Source organism: Gossypium hirsutum, chromosome A02 (assembly GCF_007990345.1).
Source record: "Gossypium hirsutum isolate 1008001.06 chromosome A02, Gossypium_hirsutum_v2.1, whole genome shotgun sequence".
In the NCBI taxonomy this organism is placed as follows: Eukaryota; Viridiplantae; Streptophyta; class Magnoliopsida; order Malvales; family Malvaceae; genus Gossypium; species Gossypium hirsutum.
In genome coordinates this window covers 64,955,525-64,969,401 of record NC_053425.1, presented here as the reverse complement: position 1 = coordinate 64,969,401, position 13,877 = coordinate 64,955,525, and the positions used below count along the sequence as shown (strand labels likewise).

General features: G+C 34.1%; 1 long non-coding RNA gene across 2 annotated transcripts; it reads left to right on the top strand.

Moving 5' to 3' along the window:
- The first annotated feature begins 1,329 nt into the window (after positions 1–1,329).
- LOC121213836 (uncharacterized) lies at positions 1,330–2,517 on the top strand. 2 transcript variants are annotated; one of them, XR_005909294.1, is made up of 3 exons: positions 1,330–1,509; positions 1,618–1,897; positions 2,021–2,517. It is a non-coding gene; the product is annotated as an uncharacterized lncRNA (long non-coding RNA). The 2 variants fall into 2 exon arrangements; XR_005909291.1 differs by having other exon boundaries at positions 1,618–2,517.
- The last annotated feature ends 11,360 nt before the right edge of the window (positions 2,518–13,877 follow it).

Sequence of the window (13,877 nt, the reverse complement as noted above, 5' to 3'; positions counted from 1 at the left end):
AGGCTCGGGGATAGTTGAGGATCGTTACCACACTATCAATCTCATTTTGGTACTTTTGAAAGTGTACATATTTTAAAGTATGGCATGTATAGGCTAGAAGGTTTATGTATTAAGTTTTGAATTGTAAATATAGATTATGTAATGAAAGTTGGCTATCAAATGGTATGTTTGTGTTAAGTTTTGGTATGGTTTGAATGAGTTGTTGAATGATGATGAAATAGTTGTAATGAAGCATGTTTTGAGCATGAAATTGGCTGAATATTTTGTATAAATGTTGTTTAATTTGACTTGTTGGAATGACCCATAAAAGGGTGGAAAATTGGCTTAAACCAAGCCTATATGGTGCCATAGGGGTGTGTCATATTACCGTGGGCTAAAGTCAGTAGCTAGCTAAGTATCACACGGCCATAGCACACGGGCGTGCCTATTAGTCTTGTGAAAAAGTCAGTATTGGACCTATTTTTGGCACGGCTGGTTCACATGGGCGTGTCTAGTGCTCGTGAGTGACACACGCCTAGTCACACGGGCGTGTGGCTTTAACAGTTTGAAAGAATTGGTTAAGTTCTGAAAATTTTGAATAGGTTCGGTTTAGTTTCGACCTTTCCTTAAATGTATGTTTTAGGTCTTGCAGACTATATTTAGAGATGATTGCTTATGAAATGATGTTAAATAATATCTGTGATTCTGAATTGGTCCGAAATGTTCTGTCTGTCTGGTAATGCCCCGTAACCTTAATCTAATGTCAGTTATGGGTTAGGGATGTTACAATTATATTATTAATAAATTTTTATTTTTTAAAATATTAAAAATTAATAAAATATTATAATTTTCAATATTATTAAACATAGATATTTAATTATCTATATCTAACCATATAATAAATTATTAATATAATATAGAAAATAAATTAATAATGGATAATTTTTATTCATCGTTTTTTATACAATGCCTAGAACTACTCATAACTCCTCCCCAACCCTTAATATAGGAGAGCATTAATGCCCTTCAACATGCTCGAACCCACGGTCTCCTACACGTGCAACAAGGTCGATGCCAATCAAGCTAAGTCGACAATTTTATTCATCATTTTCATTTATATATAGAAACCTTAAATAGTTATGTTAATTATTTTTACTATATCAAGTTTGTTGGCAAATTAACGACTTAATTCCTTCCAAAAAGAAAAAGAAGTGCTAATTATAGTACGTAAAACTTGGTCATATCATTTACCCATGCTAATTAAAATAGAAAAAGTTTAGTTGGTTGTAATTTAGCCTCACTCTATCTATATAAGATGGTTTGGAACAAAACAAAAGACAAAAATCATTCTCTCTTTGAAGTAAATAAAAATAAAGTATGGCTATTCAATTTAATTTTGTTTCATCCATGTTAATACTAGTACTTCTGTCCATATCATCCGTTAAAGTTCAAGGAGGAGGATGGGGTGGTGTTGTTGATGTTGTTGCAAAGTTTGGTGCAAAGGCAGGCGAGTAAACAGATTTGAGTAAGGTAAGCAAAATATCATATAACTTTATAGTCAGCAGATAGAAGTATTCATAACTATTTTCCAAATCTCTTATCTTTATATGTATCTTTTTTATTATTATTTGGTTTTAGCCATTGTTGGATGCTTGGAAAGAAGCATGTGCCTCGACATCCCCGTCAAAAATTGTGATTCCTAAAGGGATATATTTTTTAAGATCAGCTACCTTAGATGGTCCTTGCAAGGTTCCTATTCAGCTACAAATTGAAGGCACTGTGAAGGCTCCAACAGACCCTGGTGCTTTCAGGGAGCCTAAATGGATTGCCTTCAATAGAATTCAAAATTTCAAATTGTCTGGCGGAGGAGTTTTCGACAGCCAGGGAACCACTACTTATAAAAGGGAAGGTTGCAAAGGTCATGATTATTGTGGTTCACTTCCTATTGTAATTTATTTTCTTATTGAGAAGTTATGGCTTTTGTTTTTATAAAATAGAATTAAGTAATAATTATTTTTTGTTTCATTCTGGAATTAAACAGAACCTAAGGTTTGACTTTTTAACCAACACAATGATACAAGATATAACTACCAAAGACAGCAAGTAGTTCCACGCTAATGTTCTAGGATGCAAAAACATTACTTTCGAACGTTTCACCGTATCTGCACCTGATGAAAGCCCAAACACAGATGGGATTCACATTGGAAGATCAGATGGGGTCAATGTTCTTAATTGGAGATAAAAACTGGTGATGATTGTGTTTCAATTGCGGATGGTTCCAAAAATTTGGTTATCAATGGAGTAACTTGTGGACCAAGACATGGTATCAGTATTGGCAGTCTCAATTGTTTAAAAAATGAAGAACCCGTTGACAGAGTTACAGTAGAAAAACTACACCATGACTAACACTTCCAATGGTGTTAGAATCAAAAGACCAGGTGCTGAACCTGGCACTTGTTTGAACATTCACTTTGAGGATATTACCGTGACCAATGTCAATTCTCCTATTATAATTGATCAGAAATATTTCCCATGGAACAAACGCAAAATAAATGTATGTACATATTTATCAAAATCGTAAGAGAGCAAAAAGAGTTAATCAGCCATTGAATCATTATTTTGTTGATGCTGGAAGAATCAAAAGTTAAACTAAGCAACATTTGTTTCAAAAACATTCACGACACTTCTGCGCGTCCAGAAGTTGTCAAGATTATTTGTAGTGCTACTTTGCCTTGTGAAAATGTGGAACTTGCAGACGTTGAAATTACGCACAGTGGACCGACTGGACCTGCAGTATCACAATGTTTGAATGTGAAGCCTAAAGTTAGTGGCAAACAAAATCCAGCTGCATGTTCTGCCCCTATCCCAGCAAAACCTACCCCGACCGCTTAATCAATAGCATAAGTATAATTTTTTTTGATGACGTTGTAACTCCTATAATTATATTTATTTTGTAAAGAAATTTTGTTTTGTTTTACATCTATGTTATTAAGAATATTTTTATTAAACTAATTTATTTTTAAAAATACACTTCAACAAAAAATATTGCAATGTGATAACATTTTATGCATTTAGGCTTACGATATAATTATTTTTAGAATACTGCTGAACCAGATACTATTTAATTATTTTGTTTTTTATTTATATAAATTTGTTGTTTTTTATTTATAAAATTGGCATAATAAAATTTTAATAATCAATATTTATACATTGTATCAATTTAGTTTTCAATCTAAATATAACCATTAACTTTTATACCTTGAATAATTTGATTTTGTTTTTAGTTTTTTTTATGACTCTTTCACCTTAAAAGCTAAAAAAATAAATTTATCAATTAAATTTGATCCAAAATATATTAAAATTAAAAAATAAAAAATTTAATATAATAATTTTATCTTTTTTATTATTTTAAATTTAACCTTGAATGCTACAAATAAAAGCAAAACTGTAAAAAATACAAAATTGCACTATATAAATGTTAGGGAGTTGAATTTTTTAGAATAAAGATTAAATTAACAAAATGTATAAACGATGAGAGCTAAAATTACTATTATGTCAATATTAAAAGCTGTCGAAGTTTTATAAAATGTTCGGCGATTGAATCCATCAAACTGGTTGTATCAAAATATGATGGTTTAACCCAATAACCTATATACTAAACGACCCGTCATTGCAACGAATTAGTGACTCTTCCTTCAGCTTACGATAATTTAACATAACTATCAATCAAACAAGCCCTTCTCAAGGAAAAACAAAGAACAAGTTACCTAAAAATCATCGTATAACCGAAGAAAATCCTCCCTAGATTAAACTCAAACCTTATTAAACTCCAACTTAAGGCCTCGTTGGCCTTACAATAATGACCAATCCCTCATTGGCGCTATTACAGTTATGTTTCAGGGAAAACGTCAGACTCCTAGGATTAACCCGAGTTGGAAGTCGCCGAGTTGATAAGATTAGTGCTGGTTCTTCTCTATATTTGGTATAAGCTCGATCTTTTTATATATATATTTGAACAATCATACTTATATTAATATATGAATATATGTTGAAAAGAAATAAAAATTTAGGTAGTATAAAGGGTTAAATTACTTTTTGAGATCTAAACTTGACAAATTTTCCCATATTGTGGAACCCTAAACATTAAATTTGATAATTGATTCTACTTTAGTGCTTTTATTTTTTTTATCTAAATTAAACCTTAAATTTGGTAGTTGTTCTTACAATGGGGTTTGAAATTTTTTTGGTTCAAGTTAGTCCATAAAAACCCTAGAGTTTAGGCCCCAATATGGGAACAATTGCCAAGTACAAGGACTAACTTGGACAAAAAAGAGTTCAAGCCCCAAAGTGGGAATGATTACCTAGAATAAGTCTCAATGTGCGAACAATTTACTAAGCTCAAAACCTAACTTTGGAAAAAAAAAGTTCAGACTCCAATGTAAAAAAGTTACTAAATTACATCCAAATAGTGAATTAATCTTAACATATATGATATTTTGTGTAGGAAAATTTGGAGTAGTGTTTGCATCCATACTTTTCCGCATCTTTGTAGCACTTTATTTTATACTTTTCGGCCTTGTAGGTATGTATTAATTTTTAACCATACCTACCCATTTTTATCCCAGCCTTAGATTGTCACATCCTAGAAACTGGACCGATGGTATTGGCATTAAATTATAGATTAAAAATAGAGTAAACAGAAATCACGTTAGTAATTAGGACTAAATAGGAATAATAGCAAAGTAGAGAACTTAAATAGGTAAATTAGGATAGTGGAGGATTTATTAAAACAAGCGTAGAATTAGGAGGGATCTATAGGATAAATAAACCAAGTTTATAAATGAATTTGGCTATATAAGCTGCTCATTTGCTTCTCATGTTTTAATTCCATTTTTATTTTTTTATTTCTTTTTACACTTTCTTCATTTCAAAAGCTGTTGCATTTGGTAGTTAATTTTCCATCAAAATTTTATTTCGCATTACATTTCTAAGCAACCAAGCACCATTTTCTTTTTTAAATTATCAAGTAAAACACCAACTTTTTCTTCTTAAACTTTGGTTCGATTATTGAGCGGACCACTCGAAAGTCACGAAAGATAACAAGACCGAAGGTAAACAATCTATTTTCATATCAAATATGCATGAAATGCTTTCGACTAAAGTATCAACGGTTTAGTTAGAAAATATAAATAATCTTTGTTTTTTTATGATTTGGCTTCATGAAAATGGTGGATTGAAGCTAGCAAAGCTAAGAAATGTTGTTTAAAATGGTTTTGTTCTTGAGGAAGACGATGAATAGTATTCTTAAAGGAAAGAGTTAGGTGAGCTTAACATTTAATTAACAATCTAGATCTACAAATATATGTACGTTAGGAGGGTTAAAAGTTAGGAAATGGGGTAAGTATTAGAATAATAAAAATCTACAAGAGATAATGTAAGTAGTGGGCTATTGTTGAATAGAGAATGAATTAAATTGTTTTAGCTAATATGTGATGTGTATTTTTTCATGCGAAGCTGAAAATACGGAAGGAGCATTGACTAGTAGAGACAAAGGGAAGGAAAAGGTCACATAATCGACATTGTGGTGAAAAAGATGAGTACACTATATACGGCATTTGAAAACGAGGTCGCACTCTACTGAAAGCAAGTAAGACGTGTGAACCCTATCTTCATCCTCTTCCATGCATTGTGCAAACCTCATCTATGCGTTGTGCTAACTCTTAGCATGAATCTATGTCTGTGTGTTTTTAATGCTATGAGAACCTTGAGCAAAATGTATACATGCGTCTAGGGTTAGGTTAAATATATGATCTATATAGGCCTATAAATTCTATTATATAATATAATTTGTGTGTATTGTTATATATTATACATAGCTTGTGGCTTTTAATTTATGTAATATATGTACATTGATGTAAAAGGGAATTGTTATATATGATGAATGCATGCACAAAGGTTATTATAAATAATATATATACATAACTTTGCATTAAAAGGGTTTTGTATTATATGTACGTATGCGTGGATTTTAATATAAAAAAATATATTTACATACCTTTACATTAAAAATTTTTCTTCTATCTATTATATATAAATGTATATATATCAGGTGTGCAAACCCTAAGTCTACTATGCTATTGTTTTATGCTTAATTTTCTATTTTGTAAGTTATTCTATGATGTGTTGTGGTACTGTGAGCTCTATCAAAAATTGTGAGCCTAAAATGACATGATCTATAAATGTGTATTACTACTATATGTTGGCATTGTGATTTTTTGGAACCATTAGATATAGTTGGCATGCCATAGGATCGTGAGTGCTCACCTATGTAATGTGATAGGGCATTATGACCCAATGGTTTGATGGAGAAATAAGGGAATGTCGAGTAAAGCTTCATTCACCGGGGATCGTAAGGGTGTGTTTTTCGGAGAATGTGAGCATTCGTGCTACAGTTATATAGTGATTTGATTGAGTCTATGAGTCTTAGGGTGTGTTTTAGGAGAACCGTTTATCCAATGAGTATATTATTTAATTATGTTTCATTTTCAAAAATTTATAATATATTACCAAACTAAATGGGGTTGATTATAGGTGAATTAATGACATGCGAACCGATTGTATGCAAACCACCTACATGTAGAACTGTTTATGTGCGAACTGTTTTATGCTATCTGTCTATAAGTGAGTTGTTTAGTTTTTGAATTATTAATGTGTTTTCTTGTGTTGTGTATAGGTGTATTCACTGAGCTTTCACAAGCTCATCTCTTTTAGCAGTGGAAATGTAACACCCCATACCCGTATCTTACACCGCGACAGAATACGAGGCATTACCTCACTTAAACTCGTGCTTACAACCATTTTCGAGTCTCCAAGACTTTGAAAAATTTAAAACTTCCTCAAACTTATCAACATATCCTTAATATGGGCTTTCGAAGTCTAAAAAACACGTCGTAAATCACTCGGAACCAACTTGGGTACTTTTGCCAACTACAGAAAAATGTCACTTGACATAGGGGCACACGCCCGCGTGAAAGGGGCACATACCCGTGTGGCCAATTCAACATGGTCGTCTTGATGGCCTATGTGGCTTACACGGCCTAAGCAATATATGGACACACCCGTGTCCTCCAATTATGTGGGATTTATTTTAAATGCACACCTATAGGGGTTTTTACATGGCCTGGCACACGCCCGTGTGCCTAGCCTGTGTCCTTCACACGGCCATGACACGTCCGTGTCCTAGCCCGAGTGCAAAAACATAGACATTCTGTTTCTAACATCAGCAACCCCAAAATGTCACACGGCCAAGGCACACGCCCGTGTGCTAGGCCGTGCCATTCACATGGCTGAAACACATGGCCATGTCTCTGCCCGTGTGTTTATTATCATGCATACTGACTTAAAATTTTTACGTGCAGGGGACACACGGCCGGGCCACATGCCCATGGGGCTGTCCGTTTGTCACACACGGCCTAGTCACATGCCCGTGTGTCTACTCGTGTGGACAAAATCAGGCTATTTACCAAGCCTCTTTGCCACCTTTACTAACACAATCTACACAAAAACAACCAAAACCAGTACAAGACTACTTCATACAATAAAATCAGCCACAATAGACAACATTTCCTTTATGCATTTTACTCATCCATGAACATAACACCATTTGCATATATCAAAATGAATATTAGCCTTCATTCAAGGCTTAATACAAAGTGAGGGATTTATCCCAAGCCAATACATTTGGCCAAATTACAAACACAAAAAACATAAGTCTAATCCTCTATACATGCCATATTCAAAAATATAAATCAAACTATACTGAATGCTTCGATTGATAGTGTGATTGTTATCTCTACTCCCTTTGATCCTTGAGGTAACTAGATGGCACTATAAGAAAAAGAAAGAAGAGGGAGTAAGCATAAAGCTTCGTAAGTTGCATATAAATAAATATACAACACAACTTTACCATTCATCACCAAGCTCATAGAACACAAGTGGGCATAAGTAAAACTTACTCATCAATATTCCATACACTTCGTATAGTATATATTGAACTCACAATTCAAACATACCCAATAGGTACCTGTATCACTCACAATTCAGTCATACTTTCCTAAATAACTAGAAATCATAACTTTCACTGTTGAACCATTTGGAATTCTATTGGATATTCCATAAGCCTCATGCATAGGGTAAGGTGTCGATGCCATGTCTCAGACATGGTCTTACACTGACTATCTTTCATAGCTGACGCATGTCCCAAACATGTCTTACACTGGCTTACATCACAAGGCCGATGCATGTTCCAGACATGTCTTACATTAGCACTCGTCTCAATGCTGATGCCATGTCCCAGACATGGTCTTACACTGGCTTTCATAATGTGGCCGATGCAAACCCCAGACATGTCTTACACTAGCTCACACGAGTGACCCGATCGTCATGGCATGAATATCCGATTTATTTCCTAGGTTCAAACGGGAACTCTACTATCTCTATTATCATCATACTTTCTCAATTCCACAATCAAGCAATTCATACTATAATAATTCAATACAATTCAACATATACATTAGCAATGTAGTTGTATTATTTACATACAACTTACCTCGGATTACAAAATATGACAACAAGTCGATTTAGTCAATTTGCTTGGCTTTCCCCCTGTTTCGGCTCAGATTCGGTGATTCTTGATCTATAATAGCAAAATGTACTCATTTAGTCTCTAATTAGAATTAAGAAATCGAAAATTCGCATCTTTGGTAAAATGACCATTTTGCCCCTAAGTCCAAAAATCAATTTTTATCGAATTTCTTTATTTCTCAAGAGTAGCCGAACCTCTTTGAATCTTATAGCAACACCAAAATTCTACTATTTCACAAATTTTTCATCTATTTTACAACTTATGCAAAATGGTCCCTTTAGGTGTTTTCATGTTAACACATTTCACAAAAGTTGTTTATGTCACACCCAAGACTCATATTCTTCCAAAAAATTTTAGAAAACACCTAGATGCTCTCATGGAAAAACCTTAGACTTTCAACCATTTTGAAAAATAGACCCCTCATTTGAAAGCTCATGCTTCAAGGGTTTCAAAAGTACAAAAATCATCAACAAAGGACATGGAAATAACTTACTTGTGAGTGCTTCAAATTGCAAAAATTTTTAAGCTTTCAAACCCCCTTTAATGGCTAATTTTTGGTAGAGAAAGAAGATGAAAAAGGGATGATATCATTCTTCCTTTATTTATTTCAATTTTAGTAAAAAATAAGCCACCTAACTCACCAAATTTGAAAATTTTGTCCCCTCTTTGACTCTATGGCCGACTATGCTTTCTTTTAAGGGTTTAATTGCCCTTTAAAATTCCCAGATTTTGATTCTCTAATAAAATAACACCTTTAGCTATCAAATAGGACTTTTGTACTTTATGCGATTTAGTCCTCTTTTTGCAATTGGGCTCACAACATCAAAATTAACACACCAAATTTTTCGTACACTAATATGTGTAACGCCCCACACCCGAGACCGTTGCCGGAGTCGAACACGAGGTGTTAACGGACTTAATTCATTACTTAAACAGCTTATACAATTCATTTTAAAATTTCCAGACAAGTTGGCTAACTGCATCACAGTCGCTTTAAAAATCATATCTCGAGTTCCGAAACTTGAAATCCAATTCCGTCAATTTTTCCTAAAACTAGACTCATATATCTATCTACTAATTTTTTTCTAGAATTTTTGGTCAGGCCAATTAGTACAGTTTATTAGTTAAAGTCTCCCCTGTTTCAGGGTTCAACAACACTGACCTCTATGTATTACGAATCAGATATATCCCTATACAGAGCTTCAATGACTATGCTGTTTGTCTCTAATAAAAATAGACTCAATAAGTAATCTGTACATATAAATAATGACTTCTAGTTATATTTGTAAAATTTATGGTGAATTTCCAAAGTCAGAAAAGGGGATCCAGAAATCGCTCTGGCCCTGTTTCATAAAAATTTAAGCATCTCATAAAATATAGCTCATATACCTATTTTGCTTCTTCCATATGAAAATAGACTCATCAAAGTTCGATTCCATAACTTATTCATTATTTAATTTCATTTCTACTATTTTTAGTGATTTTTCAAATTCACGTCACTACTGCTGTCTAAATGTATTTTATGGTAAATTTTACCTATTTCATGGTTTCCATGGATTAGCTAGCAATTTGACATACATAACACCAAATATGATCATGATTAGCCATTCCAATGGCTAATCATTACCAAGCATTTCCATACCACTCAATAACCATATCATAAGACCATATATACAAAATGATTATAATGCTATACATGCCATACTCAAAATATACAAGCCATTATGCCAAGATGGTATACGGATAGTGTGAGCGAGCCTCCGACCGTTCCCGATTTCTGAGCTGGCTTGTCAAAACTACAAGGAATGAAAAGGAGGGAGTAAGCATAAATGCTTAATAAGTTCACATGCAAATAGCAAGTAACATAACCATATAAGCAAACATAAAACATCATTTGCATAATCATCACCAAGACATTCATATCACATTTTCATTTATCATCTTACCATATAGTTGTTATATCGAGTTTTCAACCCGAGGGTCAAGTACATACCTGTTCAAAGTATCCATTTCACAACAGTTACCAATACGTCCCTTTCATCTTGAGTATTCCTCCATTTAAGTAGAACTTTACCCGTTGAACACATCAGAATATAATTCGGATACATGGAAAGTTTGCCCATAAGTGCCACATATGTAGCCAAGCTACTATGTAACCTGCCCATAAGCAAACTCGGACTCAAGTCAACGAGCTCGGGCGTTCGCATCCATGAGTGAACTCGGACTCAACTCAACGAGTTCGGAAATTTGCATCCATAAGTGAACTCGGACTCAACTTAACGAGTTCGGATGCTCAACCATCCTAGTGACATGTCACTTGTATCCTAATCCATTCCTAAGGTTCAACGGGACCTCTTTCCCAATCATGTGTCTCAACCATCTTCTACGAAATGCCGTTACCGATACTCGGTAGTATTTCACATTTTCCAAGTATATCACATAATTTGACATATTATCAAACAATTGTCACAAGTATGATATTTCATAATAATTGTCATATCATTTAAATAACATTAAAGCATTTAAAATAATAAATATGTTACCAACATTTACATATGAACTTACCTCGTATACGAAAATGGCTACTTTTACCATTTCGTCCACAACTTGGTATTTTCCCCATTTTAGCCCGAATTTTAGTTTTCCTTGCTCTATCATTTAAAATATAGTCTAATTAGGACTCACATTATTCAAATTGACCCAAAATCATATTTTGGAAAAATTACAATTTTGCCCCTAAACTTTTGCATATTTACACTTTTGCCCCAAAGCTCGTAAATTAAAATTTAGCCTATTTTCTTATGTTTTATGACATGCTGATCATTTTTCCCTTCTATGGCAACATCAAATTCTCACTCTAACATGTACTTATGACTATTAGGTATTTTTACCGATTAAGCCCTTTTGCTCGTTTTCACTTAAAACCAAGTAGCACAAGTTGTATAACATAATTTAAAACCTTATATTCTATCATAAAACATAAAAATACACAAATTTCAGCTATGGGTATTTTTCCAAATATAAACCCTAGGTTAAATTATTGCTAGATAAGCTTAATTGAGCTACTAGGACTCCAAAAACGTAAAGAACTTGAAAAACGGGGCTAGAATGGACTTACAATCGAGCTTGGAAGCTTGAAAAACCCTAGCCATGGTTTCTCCTTGATATATTCGGCCATGGGGTTGAAGATGAGCAAAATTGGCTTTTAAATTTTGTATTTTAATTCATTTTACCCCTAAATGACCAAAATGCCCTTACTACTAAACTTTCCAAAAATTCCATCCATGTCCAATTTTTGTCCATAGACTTTGAAATTGGTAAAATTGCTATTTAAGACCTCCTAATTAATATTTCAAAACAACTTCATACTAGAAACTTCTAGAATGCAAGTTTTGCAAATTATTCGATTTAGTCCCTAATTTCAATTTAAGTACTTTATGCATAAAATTTCTTCACGAAATTTTCACACAATCATGAAATCATATCATAGACCTTAAAATAATCATAAAATAATTATTTCTATCTTGGATTTTGTGGCCACGAAACCACTATTCCGACTAGGCCCAAAATCAGGATATTACAATATGAACATGCAATGACTCTAAAATAATGATAAGATATTTTAGTCAAGTCCAAATTTGTGGTCCCAAGACCACTATTTCGACTAGGCCTTAAATTGGGCTGTTACATTTCTCCCCCTTAGGGATTTTCGTCCCCGAAAATCTTACCGGTGAATAGGTTCAAGTATTGATCTCTCATAGTCTCCTCGGGTTCTCATGTGGCTTCCTTGACTCCATGTCTATGCCAAAAAACTTTCATGAGTGTTAGACTCTTGTTCGATAGCTGTTTGACTTCCTGAGCCAAAATATTGACTAGCTCTTTGCCATAAGTCATGTCTGGATAAATTTCAACCTTGATTGGCGTAATCACATGTGAAGGGTCTTATCTATACCGACGTAGCATGGATACATGAAAAACATCGTGAATCCTTTCCAATTCTGGTGGCAAAGCCAATCGATAAGCAATCGGCCCTACTCTTTCGGTAACCTTATAAGGTCCTGTGAAACGAGGACTCCACTTGCCTCTTCTACCAAATCTAAGAACTTTCCTCCACGGGGATACTTTCAAAAATACTCGATCACTGACTTGAAATTCAATCTCTTTCCGCTTCAAATCTTTGTAAGATTTCTGTCTAACCAAAGCAGCCTTTAAACAATCACGAATTACTTTAACATTCTCTTCAGTCTCCTTAACTAAATCGACTCCGTTAATCTGACACTCTCTGAGTTCGGTCCAATATAAGGGCGTTCGAAACTTTCACCCATACAATGCCTCATAAGGTGCCATCTTCAAACTTGACTGATAACTATTTTTGCAAGCAAATTCAACTAATGGCATGTACCTTTCCAAACTACCTTGAAATTCAAGAACACAACACCGCAACATGTCTTCTAAAATCTGAATCAATTTTTTCTACTGATCGTCAATTTGCGGGTGAAATGCCATGATGAAACTCAACTTTGTTCCCAAAGCCTCTTGTAACTTTTTCCAAAACCTTGAGGTAAATCTCGGATCCCTATTCGAAACAATTGACAAGGGTTAACCAATCTCTGAAGGGAGTAGTCGGTACGCACTGGTATGAAATGTGCCAACTTTGTTAGCCTATCTACAATAACCCAAATAGCATCCCTTTTCTTTGGGGTTAATGGCAAACCCATCATGAAATCCATGGTAATCCGATCCCACTTCCGCTCGGGGATCGTGATAGGCTGAAGTAGACTCGAAGGTACTTGGTGTTCAGCCTTCACTTGCAGACACACTAGACACTTGGAAACGAACTTTGAAATGTCCCTTTCATCCCCGACCACCAGTACACTTTCCTCAAGTCATTGTACATTTTCACACAACCCGAGTGGAAGGACAAACAACAAGTATGCGCTTCTCGTAGAATCTTCTGAATAAGCTCATTGTCTTTGGGTACACATGTAACATCCTGAAATAGGGCCTAAATGGAACAGTGGTTGCGAAACCATAAATCTGAGGTAGAAAAATTTATTTTATTATCATTTTAATGTCTATGGCATGATTGCATGATTGTGTGAAAAATTCTTTTAGAAATTTTATCGATAGAGGGTCCACTTTGATATTTAGCACTAAATTGCAAAAGTTGTAAAATGTGTGTTCTAGTTCACAAAGGTACTATGTACTTGTGAGTAATGGATTTTTCAAGTGGAGGTCCTTTGATAGTAACTAG